The sequence below is a fragment of the Mesoplodon mirus genome (assembly GCF_964341445.2).
Source record: "Mesoplodon mirus genome assembly, chromosome: X".
In the NCBI taxonomy this organism is placed as follows: domain Eukaryota; kingdom Metazoa; phylum Chordata; class Mammalia; order Artiodactyla; family Ziphiidae; genus Mesoplodon; species Mesoplodon mirus.
The window spans coordinates 82,457,500-82,482,014 of NC_138981.1; the positions used below are offsets into that span (position 1 = coordinate 82,457,500).

At 37.8% G+C, this 24,515-nt stretch overlaps 1 protein-coding gene across 4 annotated transcripts in view; it reads left to right on the plus strand.

The window, feature by feature from the left end:
• Nucleotides 1-24,515, plus strand: part of DIAPH2 (diaphanous related formin 2) — an 886,034-nt gene that overhangs the window by 370,357 nt on the left and 491,162 nt on the right. The gene's annotated exons all lie outside the window — the stretch shown is intronic.

A 24,515-nucleotide genomic window follows, 5' to 3' on the forward strand; every position in this document is an offset into this window, starting at 1 on the left:
GCTGGGTCGTGGGATATACACACCATCATCTACAAAACTGGTATTGTTGTTGCAGTTGTTTCATGACATCATTATTTGTTTAGATTTGCCCACATGTTTACCCCTTTCTTTGCTCCACATGGCTTCATATATTTTCCACCTTCCTTCTAGAGTCATTTTCCTTCCTTAAAGTATGTCCTTTATAATTTCTTTTAGTGAGGGTCTATTGGTGGCAGAGTTCTAGGTTTTACTTTTTTGAAAATGCCTTTTTAATATCTTATTTTGAAAAATATTTTGTCTAGATATTCTGGGTTATTATTTTCTCTCAGCACATTGAAGAGATCAGTCCCCCAATTTTGGCTTCTGTTGTTATTGATAGGTTAGCTCTCATTCTATGTTTGTTACCTTTAAGGTAATGTCTTTTCTGTGTATTTGATCTTAAGATCATGTGTTTATCTTTGGTATTAGAGTTTACATCACTATGCTTAGGTGTTGATTTCTTTTTATTTATCCTACTTGGGAGTTTTTTGAGCTTCCTGAATCTGTGTATTTGTGTCTTTCTGGAATATTGGAAAATTATCAACCATTATCTCCTCAAATATTGCCTCTGTCCCATTCACCCTTTTCTGACCTTCTGAAAATTGAATTATAAAAATTATACCTTGTCACTCTATGCTGCATTTCACTTAACCTCTCAAATTTTCTATGTATTTATTGCTTAAGTGATACATTCTAGAACATTCCTTCAGCTGTATCTTCCACTTCATGAATCTCTCTTAATCTTTGTTTCATCTGCTGGTAAACCAACCCTCTTGAGTTTTTTTTTTTTTTTTTCTTGAGGTACGCGGGCCTCTCACTGTTGTGGCCTTTCCCGTTGCACAGCACAGCCTCCGGACGCACAGGCTCAGCGGCCATGGCTCACGGGCCTAGCCGCTCTGCGGCATGTGGGATCTTCCCGGACCGGGCACGAACCCGTGTCCCCTGCATCAGCAGGCGGACTCTCAACCACTGATCCACCAGGGAAGCCCCCTTCTTGAGTTTTAAAATTTTAATTGTTACTTTTTTTTTTTTTTTTTTTTTTTTTTTTAGTTTTAAGACATTTCATTTGGTTCTTTTGCAGATCTGCTGAGTATTGGTATTAGTATTTTAATAGCATCTTGCTCTTTATTAATAATTTCAATCCCTCTTATTTCTTTAAACATATTAAATATGTTATTTCTTGTACATGTATCTGTGGGAATATTTTAAGGCCTCATGTGAGAGTTAATATCCTTCAGAGGACATTCATATTTCTTTTGCCAGGTTACTACCAACCTAGAATCATGTTAAAATTTTGGCTTAAGTTAAGACTGGAGGAAGTGTGAATTCAGGCTGTATGAGGACTGGCTTTTGACTAGGAATTCTCAGAGAAGATTTTTACCTTCTCCATTTAGCACCAGGGTTTGATGTGGGCAGTTTTCTTCTTAGGCCCCTTGGGAGATGAGCAAGTTCATTTCTAATTTACTGTTAAACTGAGTTGTAGTCTTCTGGGGCTTTTAGGACCATGTTCTATTATTACTCTTTCAGCTTTGATCAGGCCCTGGGCTTGGTTCCCATTCCCCCATACTTGATGCCTTGGAAACAAGCTCAAGTTCATCTGGCTTTAGCAAATTCACTCAAGGTCTAATGATGTTTACCTCTCTGAGTTCTTTCACTTAGTTTTTGGCCTCCAGGTATTCCTTACTTTCTGGCCAGATTATGCTTTTAAGATTATTTTTAAAAGATTCATCACATTTAGTTCTTTCAGTGGGGCGTAAATCAGAGTATATATTCTGCCATACTTTCAGAAACAGAAGTTCAGGTGACCCATTTTTTGTGGACACGTGACACCTCAAAATGACTTTATTCTTATTTTGTAGTTTCCTAAACATGAGACATTCATACTTGAATACAGAAATTGTGGTGTCCAGTCTTTTTCTGATCCAACTTAGTTACATTTTAATGTTCATTTTTAGAACAGGAAAAAAAATTGTAACGAGCTATTGAAGAATCACAGTGATTTAAGAGGTGATTCCAAGGACTATGTTTTGTCAACAGGTATAGTTTCTAGTCCCACTTTCACAGAAAAATTATCCCCCTCCTCTTTCACAAAAGAATTTTTTTAAAAAGGTGGGGAGGAGACCAAGAAAAAAATCAATTCAGTCTACATAGAACAGTATCGTACTAACAGGCCCTTAATGAATGCATGTATGCTTCTGTGTATATGTGTGTGGTTTCTGCATTTTCAGCTCAGGATTGGAGGGCATTCAGTGAAAGCTGCCTGCATGCAGTTGCTTCAGGCTCTAGAAGCACTCACAGAGGCTCTGCTTATCAGGTAGAGTGACTTGACACTAGGATTTTGCCATGGGAAAATCCGTCTTAGTTGTTATCTGCCACCAGTAATGGGTTTTACCAGGGAAACACATATGCCAGCTGTTAAGTTTCATGCTAGTGATGGAAACAGAAAACAAATCAACCATCGAATCACCATTATTAAATGCAATATGCAGCAATGAATAGCTGTGTCATCTTAAAAGTAATTTAATTATGGATATAAGGGTTGATGTCCAATAACTCTGGAAAGGCTGGCTTTTAATTTGTTAAATTAGAATATGTTTTCATTTCTAATGCATAGAATTTTAAGGAATTTTATGGTTTGACCATGTAGTACTTTCATCCAATTCTGCAAGCATGTTTTAAAAATGCCTGTTATGTACCAAGTTGGTACTAGTTTCCAGTGATACAAATATGGTCAAGATATGGCTGATGGCTTTAAGAAGCTCACATTTAATTAGGGAGCTGGCTATCTAAACTAATGATAAGGCAGTATATTAAGTGCTATATCCATGCTAGGAACAAAAAGCTGTAGAGGTCCAGAGGAGGGAGTAATTAATTCTGCTTGGAAGAGTTCAGGAAGACATCCTGGAGGAGATGAAATTTTAGCCCAGCCAAATGTTTTCAGGCTCAGAAGGAATGGGACATAAAGAGCTTTCAGCTAAGACATATAGGCTTGGAATTTACTGACTTTTTCCAGGAATGGTGAGTACTCTGGTATCGCTGGATCATTGGGCTATCTGGGGGCTATTACTTTACTTACCAGTGAGGTTTTGAAAGGCCCTGAATGCCATGCTTATTACTTAAGCTTTATCCTATAAGGTAGTGAAAAAAATCATGTATAAGTAGTAGGATCATAATATTTTTCAAAGGTAACCACAGTAATGAATGTGTAGAAAAAAACAGAGTAGAATGAAAAAAATTCAAAACGAAAATCCAGGAGACTACTTTAAATTCATAGCTCTTTCATACACATTACATTTTTGGAGTTACTCATTTGTTCTTTCCTAAGACAGAGGCTGTCCTTTAATCGGTTTTGCATTCATATTGCCTACCATAGTGCATAGCTGTAGAATAAATAGATTAATGAATGAATGATCTAAGCAATAATTGTGGAAGGCTGTAAACAAGACAGTAGAAAGGGAAGCAGAATTTTACAGGGTGTGGCATAGGCTTAGGAAGAGAAAGGTCAAAGATGACTTGATGGTTTCTTACTTGTATGATAATTGGGTTATGATACCTTTAACACATGTAGGGAACAGGCAAACCACTTTTCACTCTGCTGTATTTGAGTTCATGTTGGAGCATCTTTATCTGTACATCCTGTGGAAGAAGTAAGAAATTGGATTTATGAGTCTGTAGCTCAGGGGAAAGTCCTGGGCTGGAGATAAAGATTCAAGAAACATAAGCACATAGGTCAATGATCAAAGTCAGGGGAGCAGATCACACAGGGTGAAAATATAAAATAAAAAGCTGGGACTTCCCTGGTGGCGCAGTGGTTGAGAGTCCGCCTGCCGACGCAGGGGACACGGGTTCGTGCCCCGGTCCGGGAAGATCCCACATGCCACAGAACGGCTAGGCCTGTGAGCCATGGCCGCTGAGCCTGTGCGTCCGGAGCCTGTGCTCTGCAATGGGAGAGGCCACAACAGTGAGAGGCCCGCGTACCTCAAAAAAAAAAAAAAAAAAGCTGGAAGCATAGATCACTAATATTTAAGGAGCAGGTAGAGAATACAGTGTGGAAAATCAAAGGCTGGTCAGAAGCATAGGTTTGGTTATCAGGGAAGCCTTTGGTCTTGAAGAGAAAGTTTCCAGAACTGTTTTAGTAATAAGGAGTAATTCAGTAGCTTCCTGTATTGATGCATATGATATTACGGATATATATGCAACACACATATATTAATATAGACTTGGAGGATAGTGAGATCACCCATATCTGGTGTTATGTAATTTCATACCTTAAAGCAATAAGACAATTTCCAGGAAGGAGTGAAGAAAAAAAAGAACAGACACTTCTTGGTTTATGTCTCATTTAATAGAATGGTTCTCTCATTTTTCAAGTGATCAGCTTGAAGTAGTTTTTTTTTTATGTGTGTTTATGCATTTCAGTTTCATTGATTACATGCTTTAAAAGGTTTTAATGTGGCCAAGTATTGACGATGTAGCTGTATGAGTCTTTATGTGGTGGTAAACTCCAGCATTTAATAACTGCTGAAAATGCAGTGTCTTCTCCCTTATTGTATTTGACAGGTTTTTTGTTATTATTTTGATACTCTTTATTTTGCCAAGAGGTAATTCATTCCCAAAGGTATTTTATGCCAGGGAAATTTCATTCCACTTTGTATAGAAGGCTAGGTTTTATATTATCTTTTGAGTGTGCATTTTTACTGTGGATTATAAATTACTGGAGTTACTTAAGCAAAATTCATACCGAGATTCTGTATTTTCAAACTGATAATGACCATATGCACTGGACGGCAAGCCCAGAAAACTGCCAGCAAATAATCATCCTTGTCTTTAGGAAACAGTTAAGTCATTGTGTCATGCTTCAATCACCATTAAATATATCAGTGGATAGACTCATGGATTCATTTCTGTTCTTTTTGTTAAACCAGGTTTTTCCTTTATCATCTTTAGAGATGGAATTTAGGATGTCTGGTATGCTTACTTGTAACTTTACTGAAGCCCTTTTCTTTCTGTAGCTCACTGGGTTAGATAACATGTAGTGCAGTATTTGAGAGTGATTGGTAGAGGCCATTGAATGGAAATTAGCATTTAAGAAGGTTCCTATTAAGAGCCAGTCACTCTGCTTCATGTTTTACATATGTTAGTTCACACGCTATGGGAGGCACCTTGCTGTGTTGGAAGGAATATGAACTGGAAAGCTCTACTGATGTGGGTTTGAAATCCAGATTTATTACTTGTTGGATGGACAAAGTTACTTCACTGCTCTGAGCCTAGGTTTTTTTATAGTAAAAACAGAATATTTACCTTGAAGAGTTATTATGATTTAAGAGATGGAGATCTATAACCTAAGGCACTCATTAGATAGGAAATAATAGAATAATCAATATCATTAATAATAATGGATATTAGAAAGGAAATTAAATGTTTGATTTGAATTCTATCATGAATTAAATAATTCATGCATGGCATACAGAGACATGGGAAGGTATAGGCAGTCACTTTTTAAATAAAACTTTAAAATGTTAATTTGGCAAGCATGTTGGATATCGTAGGTTTGTTAAAGTCAGTGACTGTTTCATGGAACTCTTTCCCTTCCTAGCGTAACATCTTGCCCCCTACTAGGAACTTAACTATTTCTTTAATTGTATCACACTGAAATTGTTTGAGGTAGCATGATTTTGTAACTAAATTGGCCCAGCAAATTTTATTCTTTCATTTGAATATTTTCTGTTAATATGACTATACATGCAGTCAGTAAGTTGAGAAAGCCACCTGCTGTCTTGTTGGTAGGCTACCTAGCTGGTCCACCTGGACTCGGTGTAGAGGGCAGCTTTAAAAACTACCATTAGGTCTGCATATTGTCAGATTTCACACCTTCAGGACACCGTGGGTAACTGGGTGATAGCCAGTTTATTTCCTTCAGCTAATGTTGTAGATAAACACTTCATATTTTAGTTTAGCCCTGATATGACAGAATTACAGTGTTCTAATCTTCATCAGCACTTTGTGACCCAGAAACTTTGTATTTCAATAAAAATGTCAGAGGCTGCAGCTTCTGGAGAATTTACCATTTTAACATACCAATTTTGTTCATTTGTTGACCCAGATAGATGGAGCTGTTGTATTTCTTTGCCGTAGATGTTGACAGGACCTTATGGGCCTTTGCTGTATAAACATTTAGTTTTCTAAACAATAATTTCCAATCTACTTCTGGTGGTACTGCTAAATACTACTTTTCTCTTACTATGACCCTGGAAAATGCTCTTTCATCATCAGGAAAAAGAGGCTGGGGGGCCTCCCTGGTGGCGCAGTGGTTGAGAGTCCGCCTGCCGATGCAGGGGACGCGGGTTCGTGCCCCAGTCCAGGAGGATCCTGTATGCCGCGGAGCGGCTGGGCCGGTGAGCCGTGGCCGCTGGGCCTGCGCATCCGGAGCCTGTGCTCCGTGGTGGGAGAGGCCGCGGCAGTGAGAGGCCCGCGTACCGCAAAAAAAAAAAAAAAAGAGGGTGGGGTACTTGTTTACTGTCTATGTGGACTTTCTTTTCCTGCTTGATTTCATTAATGAGCAATTCCAGGAAGCTTTGGGCCATTGTATCACTTTGTTTCATTCCATTATAGATATTGATGCAACATGGATCACTGAACAGTATAATCTCTTTTGCACAGTTTCTATTGATCTTGTCCAGTAAATCATTGTATGCTGGGTTTGTTCTGAAATTTTTTGGGGCATAAAAGCTGTTCTTGAGTTTGACAATCAGGTACCTTCTTGTAATTGGCAAACTTATGCCAAGCTGGGATTCAGTCATTTTGTTTCTGTCTCCTTCATACTATAGATGGTTATTTCTCCTAACTTCTCAAGTGAGTGGTCTTTATGCCATTTCCCTTCACTTCTTCCCTGCATCCTGTAATATGGCTTCTTTTGTCATTGCTCTCTTGAAATTGCTCTATATGGTCTGAAATGACCTATATTCTTCTGGTCTTTTTTTTTGGGACTTAGTCTATGCTTGACCTTCTTGCTATGTTTGACACTGTTGATTACTTTTTCTTATTGAAACATTTTCCTTTCTCACTGTGGGGGCAATGTGGTCTCCTGTTTCTCACACCTTTTTGATTGTTCTTTTTGTCCTCTTAATTGGACGTTCTCCTCCATGTCCACGACTTCAGGCATCATCCCCAGGGTCTAATCTTCTGTCTTGGATTCTTTCTCACTGACTGTTCAATCTCCACTTAGGCTTCAGTTATATCTTGAAGACAGAAGATCATCAAATTCGCATTTCTCTTCCTGCACCCTCATCATTTAACACTCTCATATTTCACATGTTTTATTCACATAGTATTTCTTGAGTATCATTTTCTAGATACCATGGGAGGTGGAATGGATGTGGGAGACAAATTTGTACCAAACCTGTTGTCTTCCCTCACAAAGTTGTGAGTTTGTAACTTAGGGAAGGCAAAAAGATGCATACATTAGCCTTAGTTAAGTAGGACAACATATGGAAGTACATTATCAGTGATGTAGGAGGCAAACCATGTAGTGGTAATTGGAGGTTTCATAGAGAAAGTGACACTTTATTTGGGTATTAATGGATAGATATAGGTTTGACAGCACAGATGTGAAGGGAGGTGGGCTCAAATTATTTTGCAATCCTTTGGGAGTCCTGTCATATTCTTCTGACTTTAGGTAGACTTGTCCTAGGTAGACAATACACAAAAAATTGCTTAAAATTGGAACCTGTAATCTTTTCATCTATATTAGACACCCGGAATAACCGTATGCACAATAACTCATGTCATACCCATAATATATTTAAAATACATATGTATTAGAGGCAGAACTTCAAGGGTAATTTTAAAGAAGTATAACTGTTTAGCTTTCTACATTTACTTACTCCTATTGTATCTTGTATGCCTTGGCTTTTAAATATACTACACCAGATATCAGATGTAATCTCTGACATTTTAAGTGTCTTTTCAGATTTATCTCCATGAGCTCTTAGTGGAAAGCTAGGTATATTAGCGCTTCTTTCATTCCTCTTCATGGATTGTCACACCCAACTTTGGAGTTCATGTGTTTTTCACCTGATATTTTAGAACCATTTTCCAGGAAGAAATAGGAGTCTTATCATTTCTTACTAGCCAATTTGAAGCTTTTAATTTGATTATATTTCTTTTCTTAAATTTTTTTTAAATTAATTAATTTTATTTATTTTTGGCTGCATTGGGTCTTCGTTGCTGCAAGCGGGCTTTCTCTAGCTGTGGTGAGCAGGGGCTACTCCTCGTTGTGATGCACAGGCTTCTCATTGCGGTGGCTTCTCTTGTTGCAGAGCCCGGGCTTTAGGTGTGCGGGCTTCAGTAGTTGTGGCACGTGGGCTCAGTAGTTGCAGCATGCAGGCTCAGTAATTGTGGCTTGCAGGCTCTAGAGCACAGGCTCAGTAGCTGTGGCACACGGGCTTAGTTGCTCTGCGGCATGTGGGATCTTCCCGGACCAGGGCTCGAACCCGTGTCCCCTACATCGGCAGGTGGATTCTTTACCACTGCATGATCAGGGAAGTCACTGATTATATTTCTTTATGACACCTCTGTTCCAAATTTTATGTATTGACTTCCTGCTCCCTCTCTGTAGTTATGACCAGTGCTTAAGTTCGCATTCAAAGTATCCCAGGCTGAAAGCAGAGGCACACTTTGGTGGCAGCATGAGTAATGCCACAATGAGCCCCCACAGTGATGAGACTGAAGTGGCTGGGGTGAAGTAAAGGCCAGCCTAATGGCGAGCACAGCAGGTTTGAAATAGTTTGCTAGGAAAAAGAGTCAGCAGGTTGCTGTCCTCATGCAGTCAAATTTATTTGCTGTCTGTGACTATTAGGAGCTGCTTCTTACCTGGGTTATTGCCTTCTTTTACATTTCAGGTAAAACCTTCAATTCAAGGGATTTCTGAGGTTTTTTTTTTTACACAATGTAGATTTCATTCTAATCTTTATGAGATGTGTTTGACTTTATATGGTGATAGCTGTATCTGAATTCTACAGATTTCAGAGAATTTGGGAAGGAGTGCAGTGAGGATGCAATGTATTGATACACTGAGTTTTGCTTTGCTCTGAGATTTAGTATTTAATCTTAAACATTGTTTTTATCTTATATATGCCTCTATAAACAATACAGGAACCTCTATTATCTACCTCTTAGGCTCAAAAACTAATAAAAGGTACACAGAAGGCAATTACCAATTATTCTACAATAAACTATTAGGCTTATGTTCTTGTTTTATACTGTATCTTTTATAGTTATGTTAAAAATGCTCTACAGCACTGAATAATGTATTATTAAAACATAGTTGTCACAGGAGACAGAGTTTCTTATAGCTGGACCCTTATCCAACAACTTTTTTTAAGTTCTTAAAAGCTTACAACCCAAACTGTTTCTGGCATTTAGTAGAATAAAGTACCTCATGGAAGCTCACTGTTAAACAGAAGTCACCTAACTATGATCTATTTAGTGATGTGCACACTCACACATAGATGCCAGTTATGGCTATCAATGCCTCAATATTAAACTGAGTGCATCTATGGACTAGATTTCATAGAAGTTTATTTAATTTATTTTGATGAATAGCTTACATGCTGAACTCAGGTTATCATTATTCTCATTGTTTATAGGTGATATCAACATGCTACTAGCTAGGAACATAACTGAAGTTGACCTTGGCATAAAGTAGAGCATTTTCTTTAGGGATTATGTATTTTCACTAGAGTTTGGTTCTTGAGATCTATTGGTCTAAGGCATACAATCTTTAAAATGGCTACCTGGTGTGCAAAAGCAATGAAACCAAGCTCCAGCGTGCTTGCTTCAGTATCATTTTGTTGAGCTCAACTGTGGATTTTGGTTAGACTGAATTTTCCCTTTCTTGAAAACTCTAGTTTTCATGGAATAAAATATTTTAAGTTTCCCTATTTTGCATATTCCAAGCCTTACCTGCTCTGGTTGATCTCGGTGATGTGATAAAAAAGGAGCGTGTTTACATCAAACAACGATGAATCTGTCTTCAACTATCTTCCACTTTCCTTTCAACAACAAATCATTGTTTTTTTCCTTTCTCTTCTAGCATGGTGATAACTGCATCTATAAAAGGGAAGGGAGGCCCTGGTATCTAATATTAATTTCAGTATCATCTATTAATGTATTGTGTATATACACATTTTAAATTAATGTACAAAATGCATTCTTTTTTTTTTTTTTTTTTTGCGGTACGCGGGCCTCTCACTGTTGTGTCCTCTCCCGTTGCAGAGCACCGGCTCCGGACACACAGGCTGAGTGGCCATGGCTCACGGGCCAGCCGCTCCGCAGCATGTGGGATCTTCCCAAACTGGGGCACGAACCCGTGTCCCCTGCATCGGCAAGCAGACTCTCAACCACTGCGCCACCAGGGAAGCCCGAAATGCATTCTTATTTACTCTTAAAACTTCTATGTACTTCTATGTACTTAGAGTGATAGATTATAGCAAGGAACATGTGGCAAGATCCTTGCTCTCAGGGAATATATCTAGTTGATAATTGATTTAAAACTAGGGACTTCCCTGGCAGTCCAGTGGTTAAGACTCCATGCTTTCAGTACAGGGGTGTGGGTTCTATCCTTGGTTGGGGAACTAAGATCCCACATGCTGCGTGGTGTGGCTGAAAAAAATAAAAATAAAAGTAAAGAGTGTTCCATGATAATCATTAGCTTTCTTTTAAAATCTCCTCAGTTGTCACTACTGTGTACCCAGCTGTTGAGCAAGTGTTGCCTTCAGTGTTAGATTCTGAGCTGTAGAAGAAATTACAAACAGGACTTCCATAGATTACCGTTGATGATATTTGCAGTTTTCAATTTGGGGATTATTGAGCTATTACAGAGTGTTGTATTATATGCCAGAGAGCAGTTGTTCCAAACCTTGTTGATGTCCAGAATTACCTGGGGAGTCGTTAGGAGATACAGGTCCTGAGGCCCTACGTACAGAGATCTTGGCATTTTGATTCTGTAGTTATGGGTGTGTTCCAATCCAGATTATAAGTAGCTGAGAGAGTAGGGAAGGACAAGAAGGTGGGGTCAAGCATTCGACATTCTTGATAGTATAACAGGATGATAGGTAGGGATAGAAGAGGGTTATGAATCTGTTTGTCTTAAGAATAGGATAACTCTAAGCTTATTCAAATTTTGTTCTGAACATGTCTTTCCAACATTTCCAGAGTAATCTAAAATATTGCTTACTACTTTGAAATAGAAAGTCACCAACAAACCAAACGACTTAAAAAAAAAAAGAAATGAAAAGTTCAGATACCCCCTCTCCTACCCTCTCAAAATTTTTCTAATGCTTCGATTGCCTTCAACAAAATACACTGATGTGGTTTCTGAACTAAAGAAAATTACTGCTGAAAGATAAAATTGAAACCAGTTGGAATCCGAAAGGGGAAAACAGAGACGATGTAACTGTGGTTGTTTCCCATTGAGCTCAGCCAGTAACAAACCAAATTGAGATACTTAGTAATATTTTTATGTACATAAAGTAAGAGAACTGTATTATATGAAATTCAAAGTTCTGATTTATGTGTGTTTTTTTATAGAACTCGGATTTTCATCTTTTCATAAACCAGTGTATCCCAAGTGAAACATTACCAAACATTTTAGCTCCTTATGAGCTCTCATTCTACCCAGATATTGATGGGATGGTAGAAGCTAATTTCATAATTTTATTAAGGCTGATTTGTTTTTATGGTCATTTTACTTGTAGACATATGATGAAATCATATGAGAATATACAGAGAATAAATAAGAGACAGTTATGGTCTGGGATTAAATCATTGATTCCCGTAGAGTTGACACATTTAAGAAAACATCAGGAGTATAAATGTGTTTGATTACGTGAACGCTATTTAAGAAACAGAATTATCAATCAACGGTTACAGTAAGGCACTTCTAGGTGCTATTTTGCAGGGAAGAGGTTGAACATTTACTCACATTTTCAAAAGTTGAAGCAAGAATAAGTTGACCTCAGTTACAAAAGGAAGGGGATGAGGGACTAGATACTTACTGAGCACTTATTATGTCAAGGGTTGGTAAACTACAGAAGGCAAATCCGGACTGCCACCTAGTTTTGTAAACACATAGGTGTTATTTGAAAGCCACCATGCTTGTTTGTTACTCACTGTCTATGGCTGCCTTTAGGAGACAATGGGAGAGTTGAATAGAATTGCAACAAAAACTGTATGACCTGCAAAGCCTGAAATATTTACTATCTAGCCCTATCCGGGACTGCCACTTACACAACTCCTAGAATTTGCCTCAACTGCTTTTCAAAGGTTCTCTTGGTTCATTCCAGGAGTCTGTGGGGGTGGCAGTGATCACACTTCATCAGCTAATGTTCTTTGGTTTGGGCTTCCTCATCAAGCCTATGCCTCTTATGAGTATATTCCTCCAGTCCGCACAACCACTTTTTAAAAATCTGGTGACTTCTCTGAGTCCTTGGGTCCCTGATATAATCTCTAAGCCTCTCACTCTAGTTCTTCATAAGTTACACAGAAATCAGTTCCTCCAGCTACCTAAGTTGCTTCCCTAGAAGTAACTAATGTAATAAATGTCTTGTAAATCTTCCCGGAAACATTTACGTATATTCCGGCAAATACATATCAATATTCGTTCCTCTGTTTTCCCCATAAATGGTAGCATGTGCTGTACAGTCTTGTATACCTTGTTTGTTTCATTTAATGATATTTGTGAAGATCATTCCATAAAGAGCTTCCTTGGTCATGGATATAGCAGCAGAGTAGTCCGTTGAGTGGAACACACGATGGTTTAATCAGGCAGTCTTCTACTGACGAGCTTTTGGGTCATTTCAAACCTTTTGCTATTAAAAACAATGCCCAGTGATTTCCCCGGCGGTCCAGTGGTTAGGAATCCGTGCTTCCACTGCAGGGGGCATAGGTTCAATCCCCGGTCCAGGAACTAGGATCCCACATGCTGCATGGTGCGGCCAAAAAAACCAAAAAAAAAAAAAAAAAAAACCCAAACAATGCCCAGTGTACCATAGTTTATTGAATCTGTCTCCAATTGATGAACATTTGTAATCTTTTGCTAGTAACAATACTGGAATACATAATCTTAGACATAAATCATTGTGCACAAATGTGAATATATATGGATTATTCCAAAAAATATATATGTGGATAAATTGCGAAATAATTGGAGGGCCTGTTCTTTTCCAGGCACAGATTTAGGTGCTAGCATGTAACAGTGCACAAAACAGTCACAGATACCTTTCTTAAATGGAGCTGACATCAAAGTGGAAGGAGCAGACAATAAATAAAGAAGACATGTATTATGTCAGTTGGTGATAACTGCTATGGAGAAAAATGAAGCAGGCAAAGGGGGAAAGGAGTGCCAAGAGGGAGGAGTTATGATTTTGAAGCACATCATCAGGAAAGATCTCTATGAGAAAGTGACATTGACCAAAGATCTGAAAGAAGTGGGGGAAGATCTGGGGATGATATAACCTTGAGTGCAAAGGCTCTGCTGTGGGAGTTGGTCTGGTATATTTGAAAAACAGCAAGGAAGATAGTGTGGCTGGAGGAGAAAGAATGAGAGGAAAGTAGTAGGAGCTGAGGTCACAGTAGCTACGGAGAGGACATGGAATATAAAGTAAGGCCTTCTGGGCTTCCCTGGTGGCGCAGTGGTTGAGAGTCCGCCTGCCGATGCAGGGGACACGGGTTCGTGCCCCGGTCTGGGAAGATCCCACATGCCATGGAGTGGCTGGGCCCGTGAGCCTTGGCCGCTGAGCCTGCGCGTCCGGAGCCTGTGCTTCGCAACGGGAGAGGCCACAACAGTGAGAGGCCCGTGTACTGCAAAAATAAATAAATAAATAAATAAAGTAAGTAAGTAAGGCCTTCTAGCTTATGGTTACCAAAGGGGAAATGTGGGGTGGGGGATAAAGTAAGACTTTGGGATTAACATATAGACACTACTATATATAAAATAGATAATCAACAAGACCTACTGTATAGCACAGGGAACTCTACTCAATATTCTGTAATAGGGCTTCCCTTGTGGCGCAGTGATTGAGAGTCCGCCTGCCGATGCAGGGGTCACGGGTTCATGCCCCGGTCCGGGAAGATCCCACATGCCGCGGAGCGGCTGGGCCCGTGAGCCATGGCTGCTGAGCCTGTGGGTCTGGAGCCTGTGCTCCGCAACGGGAGAGGCCACAACAGTGAGAGGCCCGTGTACCGCAAAAAAAAAAAAAAATTCTGTAATAAATTATGTGGGAAAAGAATCTGAAAAAGAATGGATCTGTGTATATGTTTAACTGAATCACTTTGCTGTACACCTGATACTAACACAACATTGTAAATCAACTATATTCCAATATAAAATAAAAACATTAAATTTAATAAAAAACAAAGCAAGGCATTCTAGGCTACTGTAAAGACTTTGGTTTTTACTCTGAATGAGACAGAAAACCATAGGGGGTTTCTGAACAGTGGAATAAAATGAATTGACAGGATATAGTGAAGAAGGGCAAAGATAGGATGGAGACAGCTAATCAGTTTACTGCAATAACCTAGGCTAGAAGTTACGGTGGCTTGAAACCCTTGGGTAGGAAGTGGAGGTGATCAGAAGTGATCAAATGCTGGATTTGCTGAAGAGTGGGATGTGGCCTGTGAAAGAAAAGAGTCAGTGATGATTCCAACTTTTTTTTTGCTTGAACAATTGGAATTAAGTTGCCATTTGTCGAGAAAAAGACTAAAGCAGGTTTGGGAGTCAGACAAGGAGTTTGGTTTGGGATGTGCTAAATTAGAGACAATTATTGGGCAACCAAGTGGAAATATCCAGGAGATTAGAAGTTTCTTTTTAGGATACATAGTCTCCCAGTTCCTGTCATTTGAATAAGTCCCTGGTGGGATCTAGAACGCTGACGTTCTTCTAGACATGCTCAGGTACACTTGAAACCCAGACTGAAAAATCCTACATTGTCAAGTTGAGGCCCTGGCTCCAACTCTCTCAGGGTGTTATTTTGCTCACTTTTGCTCAACAAGGTTAATTACCTTCTGCATTAAACTGAATTGTGTGCAGGACTTGTACCAGTCTGAGATGGACCACATCAAGAAAGAAAAACCTGGATATGATGAATGCCCAAACTGTATTCTCAACAAGAAATGCCCTATTAGCCCAGTGGCACTGGGTTTTAGCATCATAATTCCAACCCTGATGTTTTCTCAATACTCCTCTTTGTTTGGGGTTTCTTGCTGGACTTACTGATTTGTGACAAGAAATTAGGAAATTTGACAGAACAGGAGGTCCTCTGAGTGTATGGGATGGCCAGAAAAACATTAGTCCCTACGTAGCAAAGCCAGAGCCAAGCTGCAGGTAAAGGGATTAACTAGAGCTTGAGTCAGGTACTCACAGAGAGTAAAGGTTAACAGGAAGAACTCCCACCACCTCATTTGTCAAGTATGAGGTTGAGGTAAAAACCATACTTGAGTTTTGGCATTTAAATGATCATTTCAAATGAGAGAAACTCTCCCTAAAACCTCTAAGCTAACTTTATTTATCCTTCCTAAAATATCCATTACCTGCTTAGCTATTGAGACCCAATTGAAGATATACAACATTAGCTATGCACGTTGTTAAACATAGTGTTCTGGTGACATTTAGCAGTGTTCAGGAATTGGTTTAATGAACAGGTGTACAAGTATATTAGTTATGCAGATGTTAATTTGCAGTAACATGTGCTGCCTGATTTGGGGGGTTCTTGTCTAAAATACAACCAGTAAGATTTGCTCCTTAATTAGGAAATCATTACAGAGTATGTGTGTGTGATTCCCACCATTAGAACCATTAGTCTTGTGCAATGTGCTCTAAACTTCGAGAACACTCCTGGTAATGCCATTCCTATGGCTTCAGGTACTGTGCAGGTGTCAGGATGAAATCTACCTTTCTGTGGGATGCTGTAGTCAGTGCACAGCTGTAGGCAATGTGGAGAGGGGAAGCTTCACAGCTGCAATATGCGGCTCTTGTAAGAGGAGACAGAAGCAATTTCCCAGTACATATTGCATCAGCCTTTCCTCCCAAGGTTTTGTAAACAAATGTGTTATTCCTCACAAAATGGATTCACAGACAATTGAAAACAAAATCGTGCTTGCTTTCCAAACTGACTAATCTTGACCAGTATTTTTTTTTTTTTTTAAATCATTCTCTCCTCTATTGTTTCTGATTCCTGCTTACACTTGGTACTTGGGATTGCTGAGGCTAACTAACAGTCTGTGAACTGTAAAAAAGGATGGACATATTTAAGTATCAATCTAGCCATATTTTTATTTTTATGTTGAAGAAAAGGTACTTTGCACAGGCTGATATAGCAAACATCCATGCAGCAGCCTCCCAGAATGAACAAATGCTAATAACATTTAGTCTTATTTACTACAGATCTTTGCTTTGTAAGAAATAAAACATTAGAGATAAAGTTGAGGTTTTAAGGGTTCTACTTATTCTAGTATCACTTTCCTCCTCCAAGACAGACACCGTCATTATTCTCCTGAGTATCTATTCTATGTTTTTATAATTTTTCTGTATATATATATGTGTGTGTGTGTGTGTGTGTGTGTGTATACTCATCTACAAATAATACAGATTAGTCTGTGTTTTATTTTTAATTTAGATGAGTGCTAATATACTGCATTCACCATTTTCCACCACTTTTATTTTTCCATTCAGCATTGTATTTGGGATCTCTTCTTGTTGAAATATTTAGTTGTGGCACTGTCACTGTAAATGCTGGGTTGTATTCCATTATATTAATATACCACAATTTATCTACCCATTTCATAACCCCTGGCATGTGGGTTGTTTCCAATTTTTGTACTGTTATAAACATATCTACAGTGAACATCCTTGTCTCCTTGATCGTTTGACGTGTAAGTGGAAGGATTGGGGTATACTCAGGGTAAGCAGACCTTAAATATATTTGGCATTAATAAATGCTTATTTTAAGGTTGTCCTGATTTTTATTGCTGTTGGCACAATCAAATCCTTATTTCTCCACCTTCTCATCCATACTTGGTATTGTGAGACTTTTTTTGTGATTTCCGATTTGATGAGTGTGAAATGGTGTTTCCTTGGTTGTTTTCATTTGCATTTCCCTGATTTACTGATGAGGTTGAGCATCCTTTTATTACTTGCTATACGACCTTGGGCAAATGACTCAAGTTTTCTCTTCCTTAGTTTCCTCCTTTGTAAAATGACAATGGTAATACCTATCATATAAGGTGATATAAAAATTAAATTAGTTAGTTCCAGACACAGAGCAGATATTTAATAAAAGTTGATTTTGGTGGGGGTTGTGATGTTTATGGTTGTAGTTACTACTACTTCTAGTACTACTACCACTATTATTATTGTTTTAGTTATTATCATTAGTACACTTACCTCTTTAGTGTGTATGCAGATACATATACATGTATATATACGTGTGTGTATATATGTATATATACGTGTATAAGCCTTTGTGCATTTTTCAGTTGTGTTTGTGTAATATTTCCAGAAATGCAAAGATAAAGATGATTTGAAGAGAGTGGAAGATAACAATTAAATGAAAAAATCGCTGCAGCTATCATACAGAAATCATAGTAGATTTTCCCTTCCTACCATTGTCATAGTTGCACTCATTTTACCAGTTGTTAATTGAAGCTAAAATAACAGCTGTTTCAACTAATACATGAAAAGTTATTTCCATATAGTTAGAATCACTTCTGGAATTGTATGCAGGTGAACAAAATATGTACATATGTCAGGAGATCACAATTATTTTATTTGTATGATATATCTGAAATGACAGTTGGGCATTACTTGTTGAATATACATGCATATATGTATGTATGAAGCTATACAAATTTTCAGTGTGGCTTGGAACACTACTATTATTAGCTTTATTTACCCTGGCTTTGTATATAGTGCACTTAATAGGAAGTGTCATATTTTACTTTTCCATATATTCCTTCTTTTAAAAAATATTTATTTTATTTTATTTTATTTTATTTATTTTTTTGGCTGCGTTGGGTCTTAGTTGCAGCACATGGGATCTTCGTTGAGGCGTGCAGGATCATTTTTTTTTCGTTCTGGCATGCAGGCTTCTCTCTAGTTGTAGCGTGTGGGTTTTCTCTCTCTAGTTGTGGTGCACAGGCTCCAGGGCGCATGGGATCTGTAGTTTGAGGCACGCAGCCTCTCTGGTTGAGGCGCTCGAGCTCTGTAGTTGCGGCACATGGCCTTAGTTGCCCCGTGGCATGTGGGATCTTAGTTCCCCGACCAGGATTGAACCTGTGTCCCCTTCATTGGAAGGCAGATTCTTTACCTTTGGACCACCAGGGAAGTTCTCATATATTCCTTATTCTATGATGTAACACATCAGTTGATGCTGATTTGAAGATAACAATATTATCTAATATGGAGCTATGCCTTCCAATAACAAAAGGGAGATTTGCTGAGTGCTATGCAGGTATTCGTTCAAGCTATATTATTATGGATAAGGAAATTATAATTGTTATATACCTTTTGGAGATACTTCCACAATTAGTAATTTTCCTATGACCACTTACTAAAGACATGTGAGTAGACATTTAAGTCTTGTGTACCATTATATGTTCATGCTAGGCTAACGCATAGTAGGTGTTCAACAAGTATTTGCTGGATGAATGAGTAAATGAATGAATAGTATTGATGCCGACTTTAGGAATCAATCTTTCTCATAGGAATTTTGAGATAAATTAGTTATAAAAAGTTTATTATGATTTATGGCAGTTATCACCATGTAAATCATTCAGTGTTACCCATTTATATTATCTTAATATTTGCTACAAACTACGAACATCTTGACACATGTTCTGTGTATCCACAGGGATAGTGGAAATTAATAGGGGATTCCTGAATATTGCCTAAATTAGATTGGGGAAAGAATGTAACCATGTTTACTTTACTTATGCTGATGATCATCCCTCAGCTGTAAAGGAATAAATTTATAGTACAACTGCATGTAAAAATCCATGTATTACAGGAAATACAAGAATACTCAGTGGGCATTTTATCTTAGATAATTAGTATCTTGATGTTAACATATCTTTAATAATAATACAAATGTCTTTATTATTACATCATTATCTTCCTACAGACAGTATTTTATAATGTTTCATCATTATTCAGTCGATTAGCATTGCCAGTTTAAGCACACAAATTAATTTAATCCATCGGTTTTAAGCCCAGTGGCTGTATGGGGTTTTCATTTGTACAGGGAGAGATCACGTATGACTGGAGGCCTCATTGTGAACCTGAGGATCATAGGGCCGTTGATACTAAAATCAATTTTTGAAGTTTTTGTATTGAGAATTAAAAAACATCTCTAGTCTCATTCAAGTAATTTGAAATGATTATTGAATCACTATAATTTACTTTGTTTTAAAATAAATTTAAGTTTTATTTTTTTGTTGTTATAAACACATTTAACATGAGAGATACCCCCTTAACAAATTTTTAAGTGCACAATACAGTATTGTTAACTGTAAGGCTCAGTGTTTTACCATAAATCTGTAGAACTTATTTAACTTGTATAACACACTGAACAGTAATGCCCCATATCCCTCTCCCTCCAGCTCCTGGCAGCCACGATTCTACACTGTTTCTATGAGTGTGACATTTTAGATGCCTCATATAAGTGTAATCATTGCAGTATTTGCCCTTTTGTGAATTGCTTATTTCACTTAGCATAATGTTCTCCAGGTTCATCCATGTTGTTGCATATGGCAGGATTTCCTTCTTTCTTTCTTTATTTATTTTTCTGTGTACTCTAGGATGGTGATTTTCTTTCTTTTTTTTTAAACTAATTTTTATTGGAGTATAGTTGCTTTACAATGTTGTGTTAGCTTCTACTGTACAGCAAAGTGAATCAGCTATATGTATACATATATCCCCTCTTTTTTGGATTTCCTTCCCATTTAGGTCACCACAGAGCATTGAGTAGAGTTCCCTGAGCTATATAGTAGGTTCTCATTAGTTATCTATTTTATACATAGTATCAGTAGTGTATATATGTCAGGGACTTCCCTGGTGGTCCAGTGGTTAAGAATCCACCTCCCAATGTGGGGGATGTGGGTTCGATCCCTGGTAGGGGAACTAGGATCCCACATGCCACGGGGCAACAAAGCCCGCATGCTGCAACTACTAAGCCTGTGCGCCACAACTAGAGAGCCCTTGTGCCACAGCTACAGAGCCCACATGCTCTGGAGCCTGCACACCACAACCACAGAGCCCACACACTCCGGAACCCGTGCCCCACAACTGGAGAGCCCACACGCCACAACTACTGACCCTGCATGCTCTGAAGCCCACGCACTGCAATGAAGAGCCTATGTACTACAATGAAAGATCCCATGTTGCACAACTAAGATGCAATGCAGCCAATGAAAAAAAGTAGTGTATATATGTCAATCCCAATCTCCCAATTCATCCCACTCTCCTTCCCCCTTGGTATCCATACATTTGTTCTCTATGTTTGTTCTCTACATCTGTGTCTCTATTTTTTCTTTTCAAATAAGATCATCTATACCATTTTTCTAGTTGCACATATATGCATTAATATACGATATTTGTTTTTCTCTTTCTGACTTACTTCACTCTGTATGACAGTCTCCAGGTCCATCCACATCTCTACAAATGACTCAATTTCGTTCCTTTTTATAGCTGAGTTACATTCCATTGTATATATGTACCACATCTTCTTTATCTGTTCCTCTGTTGATGGACATTTAAGTTGCTTCCATGTCTTGGCTATTGTACATAGTGCTGCAGTGAACATTGGGGTGCATGTATCTTTTTGAATTATGGTTTTCTCTGGGTATATGCCCAGCTGTGGGGTTGCTGGGTCATATGGTAGTTCTATTTTCAGGTTTTCAAGGAACCTCCATACTGTTCTCCACAGTGGCTGTATCAATTTACATCCCCACCAACAGTGCAAGATGGTTCTCTTTTCTCCACACCTTCTCCAGCATTTATTGTTTGTAGATTTTTTTTTTTTTGATGATGGCCATTCTGACCAGTGTGAAGTGATACCTCGTAGTTTTGATTTGTATTTCTCTAATAATTAGTGATGTTGAGCATCTTTTCATGTGTTTGCTGGCCATCTGTATGTCTTCTTTGGAGAAATGTCTATTTAGGTCTTCCACAAATTGTTTTGATTGGGCTGTTTGTTTTTTTGATATTGAGCTACGTGAGCTGCTTGTATATTTTGGAGATTAATCCTTTGTCCATTACTTCGTTTGCAAATATTTTCTCCCATTCTGAGGGTTGTCTTTTTTCTTGTTTATGGTTTCCTTTGCTGGGCAAAAGCTTTTAAGCTTCATTAGGTCCCATTTGTTTATTTTTGTTTTTATTTTCATTACTCTAGGAGGTGGGCCAAAAAAGATCTTGCTGCAATTTATGTCAAAGAGTGTTCTGCCTATGTTTTCCTCTAAGAGTTTGATGGTGTCTGGCCTTACATTTAATCCATTTTGAGTTTATTTTTGTGTATGGTGTTAGGGAGTGTTCTAATTTCATTCTTTTACATGTAGCTATCCAGTGTTCCCAACACCATTTATTGAAGAGGCTGTCTTTTTTCCATTGCATATTCTTGCCTCCTTTGTCATAGACTAGGTGGCCATAGGTGTGTGGGTTTATCTCTGGGCTTTCTATCCTGTTCCATTGGTCTATATTTCTGTTTTTTGTGGCAGTACCATACAGTCTTGATTACTGTAGCTTTGTAGTATAATCTGAAGACTGGAAGCCTGATTCCTCCAGCTCCGTTTTTCTTTCTCAAGATTGCTTTGGCTATTCAGAGGATTTCCTTCTTTTTGAAAGCTAAATAATATTCCATTATATGTATATACCACACTTTCTTTATTCATTCATCCTTTGATGGACATTTAGATTGTTTCCATATCTTGGCTATTGTGAATAATGCTGCAGTAAACATAGGCACACAGATAACTCTTCAAGAATTGAATTTCAATTCTTTTGGATATATACCCAGAAGTGGGATTGATGGATTGTATGGTAGTTCTATTTTAATTATTTGAGGAATCTCCATACTGTTTTTCCTACTGGCCCTAGTTGCTGTACCATTTTACATTCCTACAAATAGTGTACAAGGGTTCCAATTTCTCAATATTCTCACCAGCACTTATCTTTTTTTTTTTTAAATAATAGCCATCTTAACAGGTGTGAGGTGATATCTCATTATGGTTTTGATTTGCATTTCCTTTGTGATTAGCAATGTTGAACATCTTTTCATAAGCCTGTTGGCCATTCCATATGTCTTCCTTGGAGAGATATCTATTTGAGTTTTAATTGAGTTATGGGATTATTCATTTTTTAAATTAAGTTATGGAATATTTAAGTTTTGTAAGTATTAGAAACATATATGAAATAAAAGCATCTTAGGACAAGTGGAATTTTCTAGTCATTATGAAAGCAGGAACTTTTTAATATAGGAAAGCTTCAATACTATATAGTTAAGTTTCATACATCATTGCATCTCTTCAAATTCTATATTTATCTGAGCCTGTGGTTGTGATAGCTAAGGAATGCTTTTAAAGACAAGAAAGCCAAAGGTGATAATAGCCACTGGTCAATATCTACTGATCCTGGTGAAAACATTATTGTTTCTGAAAGCCTGTCTAGTTAAGGAGTTATTTTAAACTAGGTTTGCTCTAATGATTCTCAGAACAGCAGTGCCCACTCATGGAATTCTTACCATTCCTTGAACCCAAGATAAAACCAAATTGTATAATACAAGGAAAATATGCTAGGATTCAAAAAAACAAAACTGTGAACTCAAGATATTTAAGAGATCTAATCTTAATTTTAAACAGTCTGTTCATGTGAAAAGGGGAGAGGTTGAAATATACTTTTTAAAAAAAGCAAAAATATGAAGTCATACAAATTGAGCATTATATATGCCTGGGTTAGTCAGGAATCTGTTAGTTTGCAGGATAATCTTAATATGTCTTTCATACTATAGCATTTTCATTGTATATGTACTTTGTTAATTAGTCTCCCATAGTGGGATTTAAGGCATATTGAAAGATTACGACAGTTTTCTTGACTAATCTGTTTGACTAGGACACATTTCTGAATGATACTAGAAGTAATTTCAGTAAAATTCAGATAAATTTTTATTGACAAAAGGACTGCCTCTTGGACTGTTATTTCTTTATATAGAGTTGTGTTAAGCTGGGAGTGGCTTGAAAATTAAAATGCTGATTATTTTATAGGAGAGACACTGTAGTCTTAGATCCTTTTGGGGAACACTTGTGATGGTTTTAAAAGAATATCTTAAAAGTCATTTTTCTTCCAGTTGACCAATAACTCTCTTATCTTGTGTAAACATGGCAAACTACTTGGCACTCCCATATTATCGTGATTGTCAAGTGTAATTACCTAGCCTGATTGGACTCTCCATCACTTTAGATTGGTCATACTTGTAGAGCTTAGCAGTGTTACGAATTTAGTTATTCAGGTAATTATTTTTTCCTGTGATTCTTATAGTAAGTTCATTTAATTTTCATATATTTTGCACCAGTAAAACAAAGGGGGGGGTGTCTTAATGGACCCACAATATTTTGATGCCTTCTAGAAAGTTTTCCAGATGCTCACATCTGTGAACACATAGCTTAGCAAAAAAATCTACTGTGGTCGTGGGTTACTTTTCCTCTCAAGAAGATCAGTAACTCATTTGTGATCTCCTTAACAAAGATCAGATAAATATTGATTGCCTCAAAATGACATTATATTTTTTAAAAGTAATAAAGAAACAGCATGATGATGGCCATGTGATTTAGTGATGAAATTTAGCAGCAAGAGTTTGGGGCCAAGAGCATATCATTCTACTTGACTGAAAAATGTTGGCTTTACTTTTCTCATATTTTTTCCCATTACCTGCAACCTTGTTTTTATAGTAGAAGAGGTAAACTGCCAACACAGGAATATAGTGGTAGCTGTAGAATTTCTTTGTAGGAGGGGTTTAGGGATTTGACATAAATCTTCATTTTCTTAGCAGACAGGATGTTGTTTTTCACTTTGGTTTGGGGGATGGCTTGTTTGGAGGGAGGGCTGGTGGAAGTGATGGGGGTCTAAAGCCCCTCCTTGACACTGTCACTTCTCACGGTTTCAGGACCTTTTAACTGTTTGGAACTCAAGGGTTACCTTCTGAATATAGCATAAATAAATCTTTCGTTCAAAGAAAGCAAAGAGCACTGAAAAATGGTGAGGGAGACAAAGGGAACTTACTGAAAAGACCATGTCTTTGAGGTTTATTAATTATGGGTATGCAAATAGGTGCTAACTGTTGTCTAACTTGCCAATGTTTCATGTCTATTCTTCAAAACAGTCTCAGCAGGAGTTTTTATATGGCAACCTGTTTAGCAGTTAAAGTTACCTTAGATATCTTTAAAGCAATTTCACT